Raw genomic sequence first — 6,000 nt, 5'->3', positions numbered from 1 at the left:
CATTATCAAACTCAGCAGACTATGTAAGCAAAACAAATATGGTGGTCTCTCTTAGAAGATAGGTATTAAATGAATAATCACCAATAATCAATAATAAAACTGATGGTGTGCCAAATGTCATAAAGAGGAAATGATGCTAAAGGAGTTTCTATCTGAGGAACCAAGTGACGGTGAAAGGAGAGGAGAAGTAACAGGCAGAGGTAGCCCTGAGCTTGGAGAATTTGACAGGCAACAAAGCATGTAATTGTTCTCATATACTTTGGTATTTACTCTAATTATAACATGAAATCTTTTGGGGTTTCTACACACCAATAACTTGATTACATTTGAGTAATGTCGGAGATGAAAACTGAACACTGAATTTTGATTGCATAACCACACACACACACACACACACACACACACACACACACATTCACACAGTCCCTTGCCATTAGCTATATTACTTGGGTTGGTGTGATCATTTGCAAAATTGTATGATGTTATGTAGGTCAGGAGAGATCAGGAAAGTTAAGGAGAATGGTGAAGTGTCATTTATTGTGCACTCATAAGTACAAGGAGACTACTGTTTCTCATTCTTTCTTGTATCATTAGCTATTGAGAGAATGCTTGTATCATATAGGACTCAATAAATCCCTTTGAATTGAATAATATAAACACATTTTTATATTTATGTACATATAAAATAGGCAATTTCCAGAAGGCTCCAAAGGTGCCCTTTCTCCAAAATGCTTGAAAAAGTGGAACTGAATGTTACATCCTTCTGAGTTCATTCACTAGTGACGCATGACTACAAAGTCCTTGTTAGAGACTCAAGTCAGCATTGCTTTGACTATGAAAAGTCTTTTATCTGTTTGAACCTCAAGGTGGTATTTTTTTCTGTTTCTGTGAAGATTGTCAGGGGTATTTTGATTTGGGTTGTATTGAATCTATATATTTATTGTCATTTCCCCAATATTAACACTACCAATCCATGAGCAGAGAGAAAGTCTTTCCATCTTCTAGCATCATCTTGACAACTTTCTTCAGAGATGCAAAGTTTTCATTGTAGAGCTCCTTCACATCCTTACTTAAGTTTATTCAAAGATAATTTATTCTAAACCCATATAATATCTAAGGGTATTTTAAACACTTCTTTATCTCATACCCACAGATAAGTGTATCTCTCAAGCCCCATCAAAGAAGTTTCTTTTTGCAGTAAATGTAGGTTCCTAAAGAAATCCACTAGGACAAAATACAGAGAATAGTGACTGTGGAGTTACCAGTCGAAATTTAGTCTTGTTTAGGTGACCATAGTAGAACTGAAACATAACCTTTACATGTAAGATTCATAAAACATCATGGAAGAGAGGGCCAGAAAGATTGTAAGAGCCAGAGGATCTGGGTGACTTCTGAGAGATGGTGTCTTCTACTCGTGGAAGGATGCAATGAAATAAAAGAACAATTTTAAAATGTTCAAAGAACCAAAGATGGAGAGATTAATCAGTCTATAAAGATCCTTTGCAAACATGGATACTTGAGTTCAATTCCAATAACTTACATGTTTAAAAAATGAAGTCCATGGTGGTAGAAAAGCTTTGTAATCCCAGCACTGAGGAGACACACACAGATGAAGCCCTTGGAATTCAGCCAGTTTAGCCTACTTTGCAAGCTCTGAGTTTTAAAAGCAAAATAAAGTTCTTAAATATAAAATAAACCAAACACTAGCAAAATGGATGGATTGATCCTTTGAAATGACACCTAAGGTTATCTTTTGCTTCTACATGTATCTGCACACATGTACATTCCCACACACATGAACATGCACACATATATAAATACACACCTCCCAAAAGTTCAAAGAACTACTGAAACATACAGAAAGTCAAGAAAATTATATCTAGAGAGTTTAAAAATTCTGAAGTTGAAAAGTGCAATGTTCATATTTTTAAAATAAAAATCCCTAGAGATATCAAATGAGATATCTGAGCAATCAGATGAAAACATTCAGCAAAACTGAAGATACAACAATGAAAATCACCAAGTGCAAGGAATAGGAAAACATTGAAGATGAGGGATCCATGCCTGTGGCATATGTGAGACACTTCAGAGTAGAACAATATTCCACAGGACTATGAGAAAGAGAAGAGAAAGACTACATGTCAGAGAGAAATTTTAAAGAAAGAATGATAAATTTTTTCAAAATAGATGAGAGATATTCTTATAAATACCCAAAAATATGAAAGGATACCACCTAAACGGGACACAGCAAACACCCATATTGAGACATACTGCAGCTAAACTTTCTAAGGACAAAGGAAGAGTGCTGAAAGCAGCAAGAGAAGGGATCTTTTCAAATATGGGATGTTTTATTTAATTTTATTAACAAATTAATAAAAATTGGTTTATTTTCCTATTGCTCAGACAAAGCACTCTGACAAAGGCAACTTAAGGGAGAAGTGCTTAATGCTGACCAGCGAGGCACTGTTCATGGTGGTAGAGAACTCCAGGCAGCAGGAGCTTGAAGCAGCTAAATACAGACATGTAGGGATCAGCTCAGTTTCTCCTATAAAGGCTAAGACTTCTTTCCTAGGGAATTATCTAACCCAATGGTTCTCAACCTATAGGTCATGACCCCTTTGGAGTTACATATCAGATATTTACACTATGATTCATAACAGGAGTAAAATTACAATTATGAAGTAACAATGAAATAATTTTAGGGTTAGGGTCACCACAATGTGAGGAATTGTATTAAATAGTCATAGCATTAGGAAGGTTGAGAACCACTGGTCTAACTTATAATTAAGATAGGTCTTCTCACATAAATTAAAGGTAATCAAGAGAATCCCCTACAAGAATGCTCATATTTCCATATATCGGATTACCCTGACTTCTCTCATTTTGACTAGTAACACTATCACAACTTAACCCACCCCTTACCTTGATATCTAATCACATCAATTTTAAGTCATAGATTTCTAATCCTTATCTGAAAGGCTCATGTTTATCACATAAAAGTCTATAAACTCTAACATTTGACATGTTCTTTATCAATTCCAACACTTTACGAGGCAAAAATCTCTTCACTATAAACTCCTCAAACACACACACACACATGCACGCATGCACGCATGCATGTACACACCACCACCAATAACAACAACAACTCTCCATATTTCCAAGACACAATAGCTCAGGGTAATCATTTTTATTCCAAAGGGAAAAACCATAATAAAGGCAGGAATAATCACAATAAATTGAAACCAAAACCCAGAAGAACAAATCTCACATCATGTAGCTCCATGTCTAGCTTTTAGGCTTAAAATGTAATATTTTGTGTTCTGCAGATTCTTTCCTAGGCCAGATCGATGTCTGAAGTTCTCCTTGGTGAGCATCCCATAGTTACAGCATCTGCAATATCTTAGCGTCTCAACTGCAGATGAAGCTTTACCCTCACCACTTCATACAACTAGGCCTACAAGATGCCACATCACTTGTTATAGGAGAACTTATAAACTTTCATAATCATACTCTTATAACCATATTCCCAATTAGCTCTTTAGTATTCTACATTATTAGTCCTTCCAAGGCCTGTCTGCAAGGACTCCAACCCTGTCTCACAATGTCTGATCTCACCTGCTCTCCACAATGCTCTCAAACTTGCATTCTCCATGAATTCCAAAGCAGCACCAAGTGGATGACATTGCCAAGTTCCACTATCAAATCAAGATGTAGCTTGACCCGCTTGAACCACAGCAGATCACAGCCCTATCAGCTTCTGTGTGCTAATACTTGTGGTGGTATTGTGTTCCCCAAAATATTGTGCACCCTAATTAATTTATCTGGGGTCAGAGAACAGAACAGCCACTAGATATAGAGGCCAGAATATGGTGGCACACACACCTTTAATCCTATCACTTGGGAGGCAGCGATCTATCCGGATCTCTGTGAGTTTAAAGCCATACTGGAAACAGCCAGGCATGGTGACTCATGACTTTAATCCCAGGAAGTGATGGCAGAAAGCAGAAAGGTATATAAGGTGTGAGGACCAGAAACCTAGCGTTAGTTAAGCTTTTAGGCTTTTGAGCAACAGTTCAACTGAGATTCATTTTGGATGAGGACTGAGAGGCTTCTAGTCTGAGGAAACAGGATCAGCTGAAGAATTGGTGAGGTGAGGTGGCTGTGGTTTGTTCTGCTTCTTTGATCTTCCAGAGTTCACCCCAACACCTTGGCATCAGATTTGTTTTTATTAATAAGACCTGTTAAGATTAGTGTGACAAATACTGGGAAAATATTTTTCTAAGAAGTTTCCTTTGAGGAGCAGGGAAATTCTTCAGCTTGGGCTTTTTTCCTTCTTTTTTTTTTAATTAAGAGATTTTCTATTCATTTTACATTCTAACCACAGATTACCCTGTCCTTCCTTCTCCTGCCCCCAGCCTTCTTCCCCAACCCATCCCCTATTCCCACCTCCTCCAAGGCAAGGTCTCCCATGGGGAGTAAGCAGAGTCTGGTACATTCAGTGGAAGCAGGTCCAAGCCCCTCCTCCCTGCACCAAAGCTGCACAAAGTGTCTCACCATAAGCACTAGTCTCTAAAAAGCCGGCTCATGCACTAGGGATGTGTCCTGATCCCACTGCCTGGGGGCCCCCTATGCAGTTCAAGCTAAACAATTGTCTCGCTTATGGAAAGGGACTAATCTAGTACCATGAAGGCTCCTCAGCTGTTGGTCCACAGTTCATGCATTTCCACTAGTTTGGCTAGTTGTCTCTGTACTTTTTCCAATCATGGTCTTGATATCCCTTGCTCATAGAATCCCTCCTCTCTCTCATTGATTGGACTCCTGGAACTAGACCTGGGACCTGGCCGTGGATCTCTGCAACTGCTTCCATCAGTCACTGGATTAGGGTTCTATGATGACTAGGGTATTCAACCATCTAATCACCAAAGTAGGCCAGCTCAGGCACCCTCTCGACTATTGCCAGTGATCTTCACAAGACAAAGCCTCAAGGAGTAGGGTTTTGCCCACAGAATACCTTTCCCATCATTCCAGTGCATCACAGAAGGCTTCTCTTGGGTAGTGTTGATCTCTTTAACAAATACAGCTGTTTCATAGCATCAACACTGATGCTCTTCTATCTCTAAATTCAACTTCCCTCAAGTTTTCAGGGCCAAGCCAGATTCTTGTTAACAGTAGCATATGAATAGACCCTAGCTCAGTTCCTAATAGAGTCCTTGTTCCCCACAAGGTACCTGGTAAGTTTGGCCTCCACTGTCCATATTCCTCTCAGCACTTCTCTGCTCCAAATGGAACTTTCCGTGAAGTGGGCCTTCCACTAAAATGGCCCATTAAGATCTGTGTCTATCATTCAAGGGATTCTCTAACCCAGTGTTCCAGTGGCCTAATAACCACATATAAAGCTTATTGCAGCAACTGCTCAACTTTGTTTTACTTTCTTTTTCTGTTACCACGATAAAATATTCAGATAACAACATCTTAGGAAAAAAAAAAAGAATAAAAGATTCACTTTAACTTGCAGTTCAAGGCATTGGCCATCATGAGGGGCTTGAATGGTCTGGTCACATTTATATCCCCAGTCAAAAGAAGAGAGCAATGAATACATACATGTTAATGTTCAGTTTTCTATATCCATCTTCTACACACCAGGATCCCATGTCCAGGGAATGATGAGTGGGTTTTCCCATACCCAGTTAATGCAATCAAGAAAATTGCTGACAGACATGGGCAGAGGTCCATGTCAGATGATTCTCCAGTCAGTCAAGTTTGACTATAAATACTATCACACAGTGGATCTGATATGAAAGAGTTTTTTTTTTTTTTCCATCAGAAATTTCAGGGATCACAAAGTCATGGGCTAACATATTCAAAGTGTTAAGAGAAGGGAACAAACACTACAAACATATATTTCAAATAAGGAAAATAAAACCACTGGCAACATAGAGTTTTTCATCTGGAAAAGCTGACCTTCAAAAGTCAAAAAAGTTAAGTTATTCCTAGGTA

Source organism: Peromyscus eremicus, chromosome 3, assembly GCF_949786415.1.
Source record: "Peromyscus eremicus chromosome 3, PerEre_H2_v1, whole genome shotgun sequence".
Classification (NCBI taxonomy): Eukaryota; Metazoa; Chordata; class Mammalia; order Rodentia; family Cricetidae; genus Peromyscus; species Peromyscus eremicus.
The sequence above is the reverse complement of the archived record's forward strand: the minus strand, read 5'-3'. Positions refer to the sequence as shown.